Consider the following 18,029-nt stretch of genomic DNA (forward strand, 5'->3'; position numbering starts at 1 on the left):
TAATCTTAATTCTAGAGATATTGGCACATATTTGGTATTTTCTTTTTCTCTTTCCAATTAAAAATTCTTAAAAAAGAGGATTCTTAAAAAAGAGGAATCGAAGAAAAGTATCTTTGAATAGTGAAAAATTTCCATGATAGAACGAAGGATTGGAAATTAATTTTAATTCTAAAGATATTAATATATATGTAGTATTTTCTTTTCTTTTTCAAATTGAAATGATTCTAAAAGAAAAGGAATCGAGGAAAAGTATCTTTTAATAGTGAAAAATTTCCATGATAGAACGAAGGATTGGAAATTAATCTTAATTCTAAAGATATTAATATATATGTAGTATTTTCTTTTCTTTTTCAAATTGAAATGATTCTAAAAAAAAAGAAATCGAAGAAAAGTATCGTTTAACAGTGAAAAATTTTACTTGACGATGGCTGTTTCTTGAAAGTGATTATAACGAGAGAATATTATATTTGGAGAGAATTTAAAAGTTTCTAAAAAAAAAAAAAAGAAAGTCAAAAATGATTTTTGGAGAGAGAATGAGAATTTAGAAGAGAGTTTCTGAATTTCATCCGATGACAAAGCAGAGCCAGTTTCTACTTTTGATGAACGGAGGGAAGGGACGATTCATCCATAATGGAGCCGACAGTGATGGCCAATAACAGTGTGAACAGCTGCTCGGCTAACTAACTTTTTCCGTATAATTGTTCACGTTCAAAAGTCATCCTTAGAAGTATTCGATATTATTCACCCATCTGAGAGACAACTTCTGCAGGGGAACAGAATTTTTTAAATTCGTATTTTAGTCGATTACGTAGCATCGTGAAAAACGCCTGAGAATCGAAGAATCTTCCATCAGTCTTAACTCAAAAATACGTTTCTCGCGTGAATAATCTTCCTAAACGAATCGTAAATATTCCAAGAAACGCCTCTTATAAGCTGCAGACAAATCGAAATCTTTAGTTAGAATCTTAAAATTAAATTTGCCGAAAATGAATCGAACGCGTATACGTAAAAAATATTTATTGGATCAGACTCACAACATCCACATTCGACGCAAAATTTTTTCTCGATCGAAATTCCGCTTTGTCTTTGTCTTGCAATAAATCGTTTTCAAATATATAGGTTAACGAGTCGGTACGGTTAAGTAGAATAATTGTCGGGATTAATCTGGAATAGAGTTGGGGAATTTAATGAGGATTAATCGAGTTGAAGACGAAGTGATGGATGCTTGGATGGACAATGCGAACGTTGGTTAAACGTTTCCAACTTCTAACTTTCGTCCCCCTTTGTTTGTCGGCGCGGATGAAACGCGAATTTTGACAGGGTGGGAAATTTATAGCTGCGCGGCGAAGAATTCGTTAATGGAGAGGGGGAGGATTCGGTCTGACTCGTGTTGTCTTTGGAAATATAATTAACGGCCGGAAACCCGAGACGAGGGAAGTCGTTTCGCGACTGATGTGATGGACCGTGATGATGTTGAGCGTGTCTAATGTTCCCCCCCTCCCTGCGAATTCAATTTAGAAATCTCTTCGATTGTTGCGACAATGGGAGAACAATAGAATCGCGAGAATTGTTATGTTTACGAAAAGGAAGAATTTGAGAAATTTTTATGCGTTGTAATGCGGAAGAAATAATAGCGGAATCGTGTGATATTTTTCCAGTTTAATTTAGAAATCTATTTAATCTAAGAATGGAAGAATGGTAGGATTGAATAGGAGAGTAATAAGTTTATTTATTATTTTATGCGACATTTTTAAGAAATTTGTACTTTTTATTTTCAAATTCATCCATCGATTCGAAACGGAATACCTTTAGAGTCTGCAGTTTAAAAAGGGTTTCGCTCGTGTTGAACATTGAATACAGTCGCTACATGAAGCATCGTTACGCTCGAGTGGATGAACTTCAATAATCATCTGTTTTAAAATCGTTTCTGGTTAGAGAGAGGTTTAAGTAAGAGGTTAAGTATCAAAACCTTACCTCTTTCCCCCCGTATTACGTATTCATTCACGAATTTCTTAAAATTACTCATCCGCTTTAACTCTCTCGTTTCAAATATTCGAAACAAAATCCCTCTTCCCTAAAAAAAAGAAACAAATTAAAATTATTAACAAAAAATTCTTTCACATCAATAACCCCCCAAGAAAAATATCGATCAAAATTTAGTCAATCGATTTATTCCAATTTATCATCGCGAAAGAACTTGTATTAATTTCAATAATTCGCTGCTCGTGAAAAACGTTAACGGTATTATTCCATATGCGCGCGCAACAGGGTAAATTGGACGGACGCGTCGAAACGTGTTTGCTTATCGGGCGTCACGGAATTATAGGAAAAGTTGATCGAGAGCGGGCACAGTTTTCGCTTACGAACAATGGGCTAGGTTGGCAAAACGGCACGGGATGCGAGCGATGAGCGATAAAACCAATGTCGACAACCAACACTGTGCACAGTTTTATGGGGTGTCGGCTAAATACAACGCGGCGCGCACACCTTAACAACTGCCGCGCGACGGACGGGGGATAGAAATACGGCGGAGAGTGGTTGCGCGCCAAGTATTTCCATTCTCTGCGACGGACAAATTTACATCCGTCCCGGTTTAATCGAATCGTTTTAATGGCTCGAGGGTTCGAAAAACGATATACGATCATCGTGTCGATTATTAATAATTAACGAGATGGATTAATTAGTATGTTAATCCTGTCACCGCGTTGGTTCATAATACCTCGTCGATTTTAATTTTTTTTTCCTTCTTCAAAGAATTTGTCGTGTTATTAAAATTATGAAATTATTTAAAATTGTGAATGTAACGGGAGATACGCGTGTCGAATAATGGAAAGAGAGTTTGAAGAGTTTGATGCGCGAATTGATGAAATATATAATTATAATTGTATTTCTATATAAAACGAAATTTTCGATTCTGGTTAAAAAATGTTGAAGAAAGATTTTTATATAGTTAAGGAAGTTCATTAAATTCATATTTTTACATAATTCTTTCCCCCCCCCCTGGTTTAAAATTTTAAATTTTCTGAATTTAATTTAATTTCGTAATAATAATAAGTGACAATTACAATTTCTTTTCATACTTTTACATTAAACTTCTTGACATTCTTGAGATGACAAAGTCTCGCGTCACGTTCTCTTCTATCTCTTCTCCACGAGACCATTGCGAGGTAACAGTGACATTCGATTTTTCTCGTTGACACTGAACCCTCTTTCCGCCCGTGGAAAAAATATCACTGCGAAATATAGTGTGTGTATATATATGTATAAAAAAGAAGAAAGACCTTACATTAAGCTTGCTCCACGCTATTAAGTTTAAGCAGCTTCCACCGTGGAAAAGCTATGGCGCTAATAGGATATACTCGTCCTGTATTTGTACCAAGCGAATTTAGATTTACCGTCTTCTTAATGTTTCTCGTCGTTTCTTCGCCTTTCGCTTTCTGATTTTTTAGAGATTTTTCCATTAGGACAACTTAACTATTTAATGTTATACATCTGTGTAAAAAAATGTTGTTACAAACAAACGTTTGGAAATTCTCGAAATGGAGAAAAATAAAATATTGAAAATTTAAAAGATTTTTTTAAAAAACCTGGCTCGCGACTTTCTCCCAAACTTTGATCTCTGAAAGGTATAAATTAAACTACCGAGTTTCTTGCAAATCTTAAATCTTTATTTCCTAAAAGCAAGCATCTTCGATTTTGTTCATCTCTCGATCGATATTGGAAAATTTTTATGAAATATAAATTCTATAATCTTTCGATTGCAGGGTCGAGTTTGGCGACGGAATCGAGGATTCTCTTTAAGACGTAGATTGGGTCTGTAGACGGGTTTATCAGCTGTGCATGTCCGAGTTCACTGGTGAGTTTCTCCAATTCTGTTTACAATGTATTTCCATATTCGTTCATCGACGGTTAACCGTGGTTGAAATTTTGGAAGAATTATCTTGAAAAGTAACGAACAGATTCGTGGTATTAGAAATTATATTTACGAGACGCGCCCTACCTTCCTTTGTACTTTACGATCAGCAGTAAAGTCTTGTGACGTAATATCGATAGTTTTAGTTCCCGAGCCCGGCAAATATAAACAAGAAATCGCATGTTTGCTTATCATTACAGCTAATATATTATATCGATCGATGTGAAACACGTAGAAAATATTTTCCTTCTTCTGATATTTCTACTAAAACAAATTTTTAATATATAAATTTTTAATTGAAAATGTTGGAATACTCGTTGAACCACTTAAATACCGTATTTTCCCTGTTTCTGAAAACTCTTAATTAAGAATTAGTATCTTCAATACTCCATCGAAAAATTGAAAGATCTTCCATTATTATATCGAATATCTATTATTATATCGAAATCCGTTCAATTTTTGCAAAAATTTCTTTTTAACGATTCCATTTCGTTCCTAAAATTTCTCTCTTCGATTATTTTCTCGCGCCACCCTTTTACCAATTTTCCAACGATCGTGTTTCCGGGACGGAAAGTCGGAGAATAAAGGTTAAGGTCAGTTTGGAGGATCGGCGAAGAGGCGTGGAAATTGAGAGTACGAAAATATCGGGGCGCGATTTAAAAACCCACTCGAGCGGGCGATCGGCCAAAGAGCGGGAAATTCGAAAGGGAAAAGCGCGATATTGAAACGAGAGAGCGTGCGTGCAAGGAACGTTCGCATCGTGATCATCGAACGATAATCGGGGAAACGAGTAGAAGAAGTTTCAGGGTTGTAAAACGGGAGTTTATGATTCAAGATACGTCGTGGCCGACGGTAAACTGCTTTATTACAGCATCAAAGGGAACATTCACGAAAATTGGTCACGCTCGTAATATTATCGCGCATCGTAACGCATTAATATCGTGTCACGGTATATTTCATACCTTCTCGTATTACTGTTGTTTATCCTTCTGTGTTGGAAAGTTTATATTTACGCTCGGTGTGTATATACGTATGTATATTATATATGTATATATATTATATATATATATGGGCGTTGTGTGTTTAGCAATGTGTGTTCAGGCAGGAAACGGATATTTGTCCGTTGTAATTATCCGTGTTGTGATATCGATTATGAGACTATCGTGTGTGCTCGACTATCGACAGTAGAATTTAAGTAATTCGTTTTTAATACATCGATCGAATCGTTTATAATTAGAAAAACTTTGAATCGTTGTAACGTCGAAGATGATTCTTTGTTAACGGATGAGAGTTAGAGGCGTGGAACTCTTTTGAAACGCATTTCGATGTATTTTGATACGGCTCTAGGTTTCCAATTCCATTCACCTTAAATCCGACGAAATCCTATTAAAATTAGGAAAACTTTGAAACACTTCGAAAACGGTAATTTTCGACGAATGAACGATCGTTAGAAGCGCGGAACCTTTCCTTTTGAAACGCTTTTTTGTTTATCTCGAAACGACTTCCGGTTCTCGAGATATCATCATATAAAAGATAATTTCTAATCATTTTTAAATCCGATTAAATCGTATTAAAATTAAGAAAATTTTGAATTTATTATTAATTTTATTATTAATTATTATTATTAATTTTTGTAACTTTGAAAATAATAAGTTTTGGTCAACGAGTGAAGGATCGCTAAAAGCACTGAACTTTGATCTTTAAGACGTTTTTTCGTTTATCTCGAAACGACTTCCGGTTCTCGAGATATCATCGTGTAAAGAAAAGATAATTTCTAATCATTCATTTTAAATCCGATTAAATCGTATTAAAATTAGGAAAATTTTGAATTTTTGTAACTTTGAAAATAATAAGTTTTGGTCAACGAGTGAAGGATCGCTAAAAGCACTGAACTTTGATCTTTAAAATGTTTTTTCGTTTATCTCGATACGACTTCCGGTTCTCGAGATATCGTCGTGTAAAGAGAAGGGTAATTTTTGATCGTTTTACGATCTTTGTCCTTGTTATTTATTCTCGCTCGCTCCTCCAGACGTGGATTTCGGGAAAAAATACGATTTCAGGGGAAGAATGGAGGTCACTGAATCGATTCACGATCTCTACATTGCCTCAAAATTCTTATATCTCGACAACCAAATGAGATATCGGAATGAAACAAGAAGCAGCTTCAATGCTTTATGATTTTCTTTAATTCTGATTTTTACATAACCACAATAATATTTCTGAACATCACATTACATAATTCAATATTCAAACGCGTTCTCAAAAATCGGCCAAGTCCACGAACAACAATTAATCCCATCCATTCACTAGCAACAGATGTTCGAAGGGGCGAACAACCCTTCCCAAACTCGTTAATATTCACCCGATAAAAATTCATTTTTCAAGCGAAAAGAAAAGTTTCGGCCAAAGTTAACGTCCTCCTCCTCCTCCTCCTCCTCCTCCTCCTCCTGTAATGAAAAGAAAGACAAGTCGAAACTTTTTTTATGGCGAATTTTAACTAGAACGACGTCAACTCCGCCCGACGGACAGAAAGAGAGAGAGAAAGAGAGAGAAGGGGATCGAGTATTGGATTACGATGGAATGATTGCGCTCTTAATTAAAAGGAGAGGGGGAAGTGTTGGAACAAGCCCGGCCGCGTTCCAACCCCGAAAGGATTAACTCGCTAAACCCGCGTTATAGTCTTATTGTCAAGGTATCGTAAAACAAGGTGTGCGCGTTACCTTGGCGTTAATTCACCGGTTAAAGCAGTCGTTGAAATATTCATGGTGTTTGCGCGTGTCATTCGTTCAACGCCGTTTCGTGATTCGTGCGTGGGTGGGCTGGTCTCCACGCGTGGATACCTAATTTCGTAGCAAGTCTCTCTCTCTCTCTCTCTCTCTCTCTCTCTCTCTCTCTCTCTCTCTCTTCTGGCGTTAATTCTTGACTCGACGCAAGCCGAGTGTTATTGCCTTAATACCCTTATTTATATTCATCTCCTGAGAGGAGAGGTGACAGGGGCGGAGTTAACCCTTTTCGCAAAAAGCTCGGGGAGCTTTCGACAGATTAGAGAATGGAGCGACGGAGGGAGGATGACTGTGGTTTTTAACGTTTATTCGCGGGTGAGATAGGTGCTTTGGTCGAATTTTAAACTTGTTCGAGAAGGAAAAATTATTGTATTTGTCAAGTATCTATTTTTGATCTCTCGATAATGATAATTCGAATCTCGAGTCGAGGGATCGATCCGTTTAGAAATTCGATACACCCCGTTTCCCTTAAAATTTACATATAAATCTTTATCTTCCCATTTACCAACTTCAAAGTTACTCGATTTCGAAGTAAAGTCGCGTATTGGAAAAAGAGAAGAATCAAGAGAATCGTGGCGAGGGGAAAGGAAATTTAAAAATAAAAACTTTTGGATTCCCGCGTCGTTCTCTAATAGGCGAAAACGATTCGTGAAATTCCTACCGCCAACACTCGAATTTCCCCTTTCGGCGAAAAATAAAACGCGTGGAATCCTCGCGTTCGACACGGTGTATTTCATTAGCCGTAGCAATTAACCGCATCACGGCGGGAGCAAGTGAAAGGAAGGAAGAAAAAAGGAAAGAAAGAAGGGAAAAAACGAGGAGAGAGAGAGAGAGAGAGAGAGAGAGAGAGAGAGAGAGAGAGAGAGAGAGANAGAGAGAGAGAGAGAGAGAGAGAGAGAGAGAAGAAGTTGGCGTTAAAAGCGTAAAACTGCGAAAGGTTGTCAAGCGCGAAGTTGCAGGTATCGGGTGGAGGGGGAGGGGAAGGGGTAAACGGTTCAGCCCAGTTGGCTAACGCGGCGAGAGAAATCGATGGTTAATGGACAAAGTTGACACCGTTACAACATCCCGAAACTGCTTCGGGAAACTACCGACATTCGTTTCACTTAGGCTGCTTTGCTCGCTTCTCCACCCTCTGTTTCATCCCCCTGCTTCTCCCTCTCCCTCTCTCTCTCTCTCTCTTGCTTTCTCTCTATCTGTATTATTCGATACACCTCTGGTGCCAGCTCGTTCGTTCGAGCTGGTCGACTGTCGCCGGTTACGCTGTTTTATGGGACAGAATGAACTGGCGTTCTTGCGGATTTTTTTCCATGTTTATTCGATGGTTGTCGACCGACGATGAAAATCTCGAGATACGTAGGGGTGTAATGGATCGCGTCGAGGTTGAAGGAATCGTGGAATTTGGAATTGTGGGAGTAACTTTTTTTGTTGTTGATATTATTGATGTTGGAATTTCCTGTTGATGATTTTGCGGAATATCGCGTTTGAGGATCGACGAAATTTTCGGGGTATCAATTTGTTTGGAAAATTATTTTTAATCAGAAATAGGTTCGAATACTTTTTTTTTTTTTTTGAGAGAGAAGAATGAATGTGAATTTTGTTTTAAGAGAGAGAAAGAGAGAGATAAATTTCTTAAATTGTAATTAGACAAGATTTATTATTTCCTTTAATTTATGTTTTTAAAAAACTTCGTTAAAATTTAACGAGAGAGATATTTCATAATCCATTCTCAAATAAGACGATTCTTGAAACAAGTAAAATATTCGATTCGAAATGTCGATCCTATTTTCATCCATGGAAATCGATGATGGTACCATATTCCCAGGTAATTAAAAAAAAAAAAACAAATCTCGAATTCAACCGTCCACAACAATAGCCAACTAACGATCCAAAACGTTCAAAATAATTAATATCCCGAATTTAATTAATTTCGACATCAACCAATCATCTTCTAACCTTCGATTTCGATTTTAAAGACAAGGGGTTGCGGCAATTTGTGGTGGTCTTGAAAAATAGGGAAATGTCCCCCCTCACGAATCGTAGGAAAGCAATCAAGAGTCGGTCAAAATTTGGAGGGCCGGCCTAACGACTAGCCAATCTTGATCGGTAAAACGATTTTCTGGCCATCATCAACTCGTTAGATTAACGGATGGCCCGCGAAGCCTGGAACTTCATATTACGTTTCCGCCCTTGTTTGTTTCCCCTCCCTCTCCCCCTCTCTCTTCCCCTCTCCTCCCCCCTGTGTCTCTCGTTTCCGACCATGTCCAACGATTCGCCACGTTTCACGATTTGTCGCAGCTAAATGCAATTGTCCCCCTTATTTCTTCGATAATTGCGAAATCGGTTGATGAAACTGGCCGGATACACCCCCTTGCCTTTTGCCTCTCTTCCTCCCTCCCTCTCCCTCTCTCTCTCTCTCTCTCTCTTTCTATCTCTCTCTCTGTTAATATCGTGTGCGTGTGTGTGTGTGTGTGTGTGATGGACGAAAGGAGATGGATTAAAAAGGGAAGATTATTAATCGTCGATCGGATTTGTATGGGAAACCGAGGGTTGACGGGAGTGTGTCTCGGATACTTTTAGATTGGAAACCGAGGTCGAATCGATCTCTCTTTCATTTAAGCGTTAAACTCAGCTCCGTCCATTTGCTTCCGATCGAAGCAAGACGATTTCTTTTTTCAGTTTTATTCCCCTGACTCGTCGCCGAGTGTGAAATACGAGGAATAAATAACGATCGTTGCTAATTTTCTTCCGTTGGATTGTTTGTCGGTGGAACGGAATTTCAAGATTTTGAAATTGAAATTGTCGTGATACGATGGCGAGACCCTTGTTGAACATTTTATTATTTTCTCTTTTCTCTTCACTCCGTTTAAATATTGAACGTGTGTTAAATCGTAGTTTATTCTTTTTTTTTTCTTTTTTTCTTTCTTTTTTTCTTTCAACAAGAAACGCAAAGATTTTTCCTCGGGTTAAATTAATTTTTTAATTAAATGAAATTTGTTGCGCGATATCAAAGCGAGGTATCAAAGATTTATTCCTGTTTTGTTCTATTCCTGTTTTCGAATAATTTGGGAGTAAATCGTCGGTATGTTTCTTAATAAATAAATATTTTTTTTAAAATAATCTTTGAAATTCTGTTTAAATAACTAAAGTTCTGAGAGAATAAAATATGTAATTTTTTTTAATAAAAATATTAAATAAAATACTGTTTAAAAATAAAATCTCTCATCACGATTTTTTTCAAGAATTCTTTAGCATCCCCTATTAAATTATTAAAATTAAAACAAGTCGCTCGCGTGTAAACGAAACTATCCCGTGGAAAGAGAAAAATTATATTAATCGTATCACTTTTTCAAATTAAAACCTTGTTGCATATTCCTCTTGAAAAATTATCGTGCTCCTACTCGATTCCTTCAGATAAACAAAACAACTATCAACTGTCAAGTCTCTTCTTTAAGCGTTAAAACTCGTTAAAACTCTCACTCTGCGTAATTGTATTAGGAAAATTCTTCGATTTCTTCTTTAAGAAATTTAATCAAGGCGATTGAGGAATCTTTGATACTATAATTATGACATTTTTCATGCTCTCGAACAGACTTTTTATCTAATTTTAATCATAGATCTGTTAATTTAAATCACTTCTCTTACTTTGTTGAATACCTAATAATAATAAAAATTACATATCTTAAGATAGAAGATAGGGAACGAAAAATTAACAATAGTTTTAATTTAGTCGTTACAAAATCCAAACTTTGAAAGTAAATTAATCACAGACACAAATATCAACGATTCTTCTATCAAACAAGGATAAAAAAAAAAAGAAGAAGAAAAGGAAGAAAGTCGATTTATCATCAGCAATCGATGCGATGAATTTTTCCCAAATCGATCGAAAGCACCCTCGACATCTTCCACCCGAATCTCGCGTGATGGCCCCAGCTCGAGACGTAAAATTAAATAAGCTTCGGCTGGAATCACCGTGGAGGCGATTGTATCGCTTCCGTGCCCAACCTTGATCTCGTCTATTATCCCTTTAGACACTTAGCTGGCGAGTGTGTAATCCTCGACGAATTTGCATTTTTCCGCATACGAGCCGGCCGAGCACACTTTAACGCGCGACGCCCATAAGCTTCCGGTTACTTCTGCCAGAGGTTTTCCACGGATCCACGTAATGGTTCCTCTCGACTTGGCTGGATTAATTCAGCCGTTTTATGGCGGTACGCTTGTTTTTTTTTTCCTTTCTTTTTCTTTTTTTTTTTTTTTTGTCGCGTGGAGAATCGAAAGAGAACGAAGAATTATTTTTTCAGATATTTTTTCAGAGAATCGTTTTTATTAGAATTATTGTCTATTTCGAAGAATTTTGATCGATTTGACGTACGTTCGGGGTTAATTTTTTTCCGAGAAGAGAATATTTTTCTCTGTTTTGGAATATCTTATATTATGGTTTTTTTTTTTTTTTTTTTTTTTTCTTTAAATCGTAGAAATCGTTCGATATTAAAAGAACGTCGATTAATTTCAAAACGATGCGGATTAATTTTTGTTCCTTGCGATATTGCAAGTAATTGTATACAATATCTTTGGAATTTCTATTACGTGTTATCGTTTGCAAATAATTTTTAAATAATTGTATTTTTCCCTTTGATCACAAAGGATCGTCCGTCGTAGAGGATTATTTACCGGGATATGTCTAATGATCAAGTTAATCGATGAATATTAACTTTCCTCGGCAATCTGGCTTTGATCTCTCAATGGATGAGTTGATTCATTCATGCCGCGGAGCGAGAAACTTGCGGGCAAACTTGTTTACAACGTTGCTCGTGCTCGTCGTGGCAAAGGTTTCAACTCTATCTATTATCCACTTGATTATAAAAAGACGTATTAACTACTCTTTGCATCTCAAAAATCTTAAAGAAAACACTTTTGAAAATCGAAAACAGTAAGAATCACGTAATCACAAGGAACTTGAATTCTCCACTTTTTAATTATCATCATCAAATATCATAATTCATTGATGATAATTTCGTTATCCGCTAAAATACAAAAATTTTTATAAATTCGGAACAACAAATGAATACAAAAAATTCCTACTTCCCAATTATACTGTCAATCACTCTTCTATAATTTCATCTATTCAAAGTACTTCTGCAAAAATTCAAAAATCTCAAAATACCTCTCAAAAACTCCTCTCCTTTCAAGTAACCACTAGAAAACAATGAACAAAAGACTTAATAAAAATATAGAGAAATAACTACTGTTCCGAAAAATTTCCAAAAAAAAAAATCTTGATACTACTATTGATATCGCTCACAGAACAGATTATCCGGATAAAGAAAGGGATAAGAAAATACAGTCTCCAGAAAAAACACAAACAATGAAAAAAATCCTCATCAACACCCCTCAAACTTAACCCGCCTCTTCGAAGCTCGGGAGGAGGGGGAGGGTAACCAAGTCGATGCTCCTCTCCTCGCAAATAACCAGCGGAAACAGGGAGCAGGGGGAGGTTAGACTTGGATAGCTACTCCGGAAGCCGTGTTTTGCCGCGGAAGGTCGTGGAGAGAAACTTGACGTTGATCGTTGGGAGGGGAGGGGGGCAGGCCCCCCCTTGGCAGCCTTCACGTCCGCGAAAGTTTTCGAAGTAAACGCGGGGTTCCCTGCTCCCAGCCCCCTCCACCCCCTCTTCCCTCCCTCGGCGATCGATCGCAGCGCCACCGCGCCAACGTTGCAATCGTCCGCCATTATATCGATCGTGGAAAAGGGGAGATTTACCGCGTGCATGCCACCCGTGCCTTCCACCAACATATGTCATGTTATTTACGAGCCAGGCATTACTCTCTGCCCGATTTACTATATTTTATGTTACGTGGATGGACTCGCAATTCTTTCGAATCGTTCCAACGCCTGCAATCCGGTCACGTCGATCGCGCGGGAACACGAAGTGCGTATGACGTCTCTTCGCACCATGCCTCCATTATGTCAACCTCCTCCTCTACCTTCTCAATCCAATCCCTCTCGTCCATTATATTTTGTTTAATCCTTGCGCGTGTCGATGTACGTGTATATATATATATATGTATTTTATTCGATCCAAGTTTTTCTCATTCGATTATTTTTGTTCGATCTTCGTGCCTTTCTTAAGGTTTCTCGGTATTTCTTTGGCAGGGTGGATCGTGAGATTTTGTGGAATTTTTAATATTCTTCTGGTTATTGGGATTTTGGTTTTTTATTTCTCCACTAATTTTGGAATCTTATTTAAAAAATTCGATTTTTAAGCAAAAGAGTATTTAAGATACGTAAATCTTTGTTAAATTTGTTTTGAAAACTCTTCGAATTTTAATCTTGTGTTGGTATTTTTCTATTGAAAAATATTAAAATTATATCTTGGAATCGTAATATTTGTATTAGTATTTCTCCAATGATGTAAAATTTTAATGTTTCTCTTATCTTTATTCCGATTTTGATTTATTTTCCAATGATTTTCCATTACTTTTTCCTCCCTTTTGTCTATATATTCGTGGGATTTTAGACTGAATTTTAGAAATATTTGAGAGGATTCAAAATAGTAGGATGAAAGGAGGAGATGCGAGGGTTAGATTCGCAATTTTCGATAGGAATCGGAAGTCAAGCGTCTCGTTACCGGATGGAACGTGTAAAAATTCGGTGGATCAAGGGCTCGAATTGCATGTCGGGTGATTGAAAACTTGTGAGTGACGGGTTGAGAATGCATTCTGGTTCCAGGGGTGATATGGCGACATATATTATCCCGAGAGTCGCTCTTCTATTCTTTGCAATGACTGGCCGCCTTTCTCCAATGGTCACCGTCAAACCTTTGAGATTGGTATCCTTGATCCATTGATATATTCCAGGGAAAAAGCTTGGAAAGATAAAAGTAACCCCTTATCAATTTTACTTTGGAATTCGAATTTCGTTCCAATTTCTTCGATTGATTAGAAGAGGATTTTTTTTTTTTTTTTTTCATCCTGTCTTCCAATAATTTTTCAAACTTTGTAACAAAGTCGGAGAGGAAAAAGAGAGAGAGAGAGAGAGAGTTAACGCGAAAATTTGAAGTGAACGCAACTCGCGCTCGAAAAAAATCGGATAATTTTCTTCTTTTTTGAGGTTGAAAATTCGCAATTTGTATTAAAATGAATCTTCAAAATCTCTTAGCAATTTCCTAGCAAAAATTTTATCTCCACACTTCGAAAATCGAATACCACTTCTTCGAATAATTTTCCAAACTTCATAATAATTTCAATAAAAAAAAAAAAAAAATCCGTGACTCGTCGTCGAAGAGGAAGAATCATCAAAATCAAAGGAATTTTAATTAAAAAAGTATTACCTTACACCGAACTCACGCCTTTATATCTATATCTTTTTCACTTTTTCACAAATCAACAACAATCCATTCTTCTTTAACTCGATTCCCCCCAATCATCCGTTTTAACGTACGAATCTTCTCCACAAAGTTAATCAAATCTCTCTCACCTTTGTGAAACTGTGAACGAGCGTTTTCAACAACGCTCGATACTTTCGGTTTATTAACGACATTACACCTGGCTAATATAATACACACACCCATATACACACACAGAGAAAAGAGGGATGAGTAGAGGGATGATTGATGTTACAGCGGGGAGTAACGGACCCGAGTTCGAACTGGAAACATGCAAATTTAACAGGACTTATCCAAACTTGCTTCTAAATTGATGGAATAAAGTTGGGCATTAAGTAAACAAAGTAGCTTTGCGCTTACCGCGTAAAGTTCACGCAAATTATAGACCAACCTCCCTATTATAAATCGGGCTTGCACGTTTAGGGGGGGAGGGGGGAGTGAATTAACTCCCCTCCTTGTATCGAGGTTGTGATTATGAGGTGCGCGCAAGTTTTGCTTTTCCCTTGTATCGGTTTAAGCCACGTCTTTCGCAATTATTTCGATCGAGGATATATCGCGCGATTTTCCAAGTTTTATCGGTTTTATGAGGGGGGAAAGGTTGAAAAGCTTTCCAAAGTTTGCGCGTTTAATCGGCTAGTAGTTTAATGATGTACGCGTTGTTCGTTATTAAACGTTAGAGGGGTCGAAGAAGGATCATTAATCATCGCGCGCTTAAGCGAATTGTTAATCTTTAATTAAGCGTGGAATCCCAGTAATCCGGGACGGTTATCGAATTAATTCTTTTTTCTTTCGAATTATTGGAATTTCGGATTTTCGGGGATTGGAAAATTTGGAAAAGCGTGATTCGAGAAAGAGTTTAATTCTTTATTATAGCGATTAAATGTTCGAGTTGTTATTTTTAATTTTTTAGGATTTGAAAAATTTGGAGAGATTTCGTAAGTTAAATCGATCAATTATCGTTTCTTGTGAAATTCTTTTTTTTATATATATATACTTACGAATTTTCTTACGAAACAGAGAAATTGCAATTCAGTTTTATGATTGAAACGCTTTTTTACGGGACGAAAAGCGGTTGCTTAACCGGCGAATACGTAATGCAGTGTAAAGGAAGAAATTTTTATAGCTGTTGCGCAAACTACCGCTAGTTAATAAGAAAAGTGGGGAGGAAAGTTTTCACGATACAGAAGCCTAGATTTTTCGAGATTTCGTCGACAATCTTATCGACTAGGATAAAGGATCGAGCTCGGTGCATATCCAATAGGAAGAGAAATAACGCGGGATGGATCGATTCGAGATGAGTCTCGAGCTCGCTTAGAAAGAGTTGCTCGTTTTAGGAATACATCGCTCGAGTGTATTGACATAAATTATACCTTGATTTTTCGTTCTTAAAGGAGATCTTTGAAAAAATGATTCTCTAAATCCATAAATCGTGGAACAGGAAATTTAAAATTTTTTCCGAATTAAATTCTTATTTTCCAATTTTCACCTCGAATTCTCTAAGTTCTGCCTATCTGTTAAAAATACATCCCTTTTCTTTCTTAAAATCAAATCTCTTTCTTATCAATTTATCCTCCTTCCTCCCCTCCATCACGAACGAATTGTAAATTCAATCCACTTTCCCAACTCGTCGAAACGAATATGAGGAAACAGAATCTGCAGAAGTTTTCCCATACAAGACCGGTCATCGCCACCGATCCAACCGATCCAACCGATTGTGTCACCTGTGAGTAACGCGAAAACTGCAGCACCGATTCGGGCCGAATAACGTTTAAAAAGCGGACATTTTGGAGGGGGTTGCACGGTGATGACTTCCGATTACCGCGAATCGTTCTCGAAAAATACATTTTTGCCTTTTTCCCTCCTCCCCTCCCCCATGCGGGGTCCAACGGCGTGTCGGATGGCCGGCGAATAAATAGGGGAGGAGGGGCAGAAAACAGCCCCCTCGTGTGTCGATTCGTCGAAAAACCGCGTCAAACCTACGGGAACTCGTGTATTGTTGACGCGCGAAATGAGAATCCGGTAGGAAAACGACGCTGGTTCCACCAAAATGAAAAGTGGTACGGGGAGATAAAAGGGAAATGGAGGATTTTTTTTTTCTCTTCCTTTCTTTCTTCCTTTTCTCCCTCGTTTTCGAGTAATTCGAGTACTTCGTTTTTCCAAGGGAATATTAAATGTGAATTTTTTTGTCGGTGTTTTTTGTCGAATATTTTTTCGAGTTTTTTTTTTGTTTTTGTTTTTTTTTATTGTTGTTGTTGTTGTTATCGTTGTTGGCCAAGTATACGTTTGGGGATGATAGTGAGCATTCAGCGGTTCGCAAATGTTTGCCCGTGTTTGATCGAATGTCGAGGCTGTGTACGATTGTGTGTATATTCGATATTGTTCTTTTTTTTCTATTTTTCTATTTTTTTTTTTTTTCAGATTTATTATCAGCAGGGATTAATAGCAGCGATCTGATCGAATATAGGGAGGTAATGAGATAAAAACGATTTGGATTTTGTATCTCTTGTTTCTTACAATTAAACGAAAATGAGTTTGAGAACGCGTAATGAGGAATTCTCTTTTGCAAGTTGATTTTATTTATGTTATTATAATATAATTGTTATACCGTGCTATTATAATATTTCATTTTACTTTACGTATTTCAATATTTATTTCGCTCGAAACGAAGGCGTTAAATACCATTGGGGTGAGAAATAATAGATATTAGCATCCGTGATATTCCGGGCATTGAATACGAAAACGAAAGAAACATCGGTTGTTATCGCGTGGAGGGAGAAATATGGCGTGGAAAAGTGTAGGTCGCGCGAGAAATTACCGCGAAACACGCCGGACCCGACAACTTTTTAACGAACTGATGAAGCGGATGCCTCGCTTTTATCCCCTTTTCTTCCATTCCTCCTCTCTGTTCCTCCTCCCTTAATTTTGAACGAGTCGGCCGGCCGAGTTGCCCATCCCACTGGGATAATTGAGAAAAATATAATGACGGGGCCATGTGGCGGCTTTGTGGCAAGCTTTGGACATGGACTCGAGTGGGACTTTGAAGAGGGAAGAATTATTATTATCGAGTCGAATCGAGTTTAATCGCCAACGGATAGTTTTATATAGATCTCTCTCTCTCTCTCTCTCTCTCTTTCTCTCTTTTTCTCGCTTCTTTTGTTATCCACGCTTTTATCCGCCAAACGATGCACGGTTATTGTTCTATTATCTTTATTACTTTTCGCCACCATTTCCACAGAGTATGTACGTCCTCTTCTCGACACTTTATTTATACCTTGTCCAATTATTCGAGCTGTGCTCAATGCTTTTTTTTTCTTTTTTCAATCAAAAAAATGTCGATTCAAGTGATAAATATTTATTTTTCCACGAATAAATGGAATAAATATTGTATTTGACCGTTTTTTTCTTGAAAAGTCATAATCGTAGATGGATTTTAACGTAACGAGAAGTATATTTCTTTTTCCATTAGCAAATGATAATATCGAACGATATCTTATTATGTAAACTTCCTTTCCAATTTCCAACGACACAGGTGGTTTTCCAATTCCTTATTAATTAAGATCGAAAAAATTGAATTATATTTTTGGCATCGATATAAAAAATGTTTCCGAAATTTAACACCCATGAAAAATGGAATAATATATCGAGAGTCTATTGGAAATAGATTGGAAATAATTTCAAACGATAATAAATTTCGATAAGGGAGGATATTCCAATAATCGTTAATTACCTTGATCCACTTCTCGACGAGAATTTTCTTCGTCTCGATAACGATAAATCAACGCGAGACGATACAAAAACCTATACACGCTTCATCGAGCTGTGCGATGCATATTCACCGAGATTGTGCATCCGACAATGGGCGTGGAACAGCGTCGCGTACGCGCGTATAATTAGAAGAGAAGTCATCGTCCACAATATCGCGCCACATTTATTAGATTACGATCTAACCTCG

General features: G+C 37.2%; 1 protein-coding gene across 9 annotated transcripts in view; it reads left to right on the forward strand.

Annotated features, from left to right (window-relative positions):
* Positions 1-18,029, forward strand: part of LOC122711218 — a 341,055-nt gene that overhangs the window by 97,753 nt on the left and 225,273 nt on the right. For 4 of the 9 annotated variants that reach the window (XM_043929778.1, XM_043929776.1, XM_043929782.1 and 1 more), the window contains one exon: positions 3,765-3,856. The exons of 3 other annotated variants lie outside the window; for them this stretch is intronic. The gene's annotated coding sequence lies outside the window, so the exon portion shown is untranslated. Of the gene's footprint in view, positions 1-3,764; positions 3,857-16,495; positions 16,546-18,029 lie in introns of all 9 variants that reach the window. 2 more of the 9 variants (XM_043929779.1, XM_043929780.1) reach the window with 1 other exon arrangement.

Source organism: Apis laboriosa, unplaced genomic scaffold, assembly GCF_014066325.1.
Source record: "Apis laboriosa isolate Shangri-la unplaced genomic scaffold, ASM1406632v1 scaffold16_cov148, whole genome shotgun sequence".
Lineage (NCBI taxonomy): Eukaryota > Metazoa > Arthropoda > Insecta > Hymenoptera > Apidae > Apis > Apis laboriosa.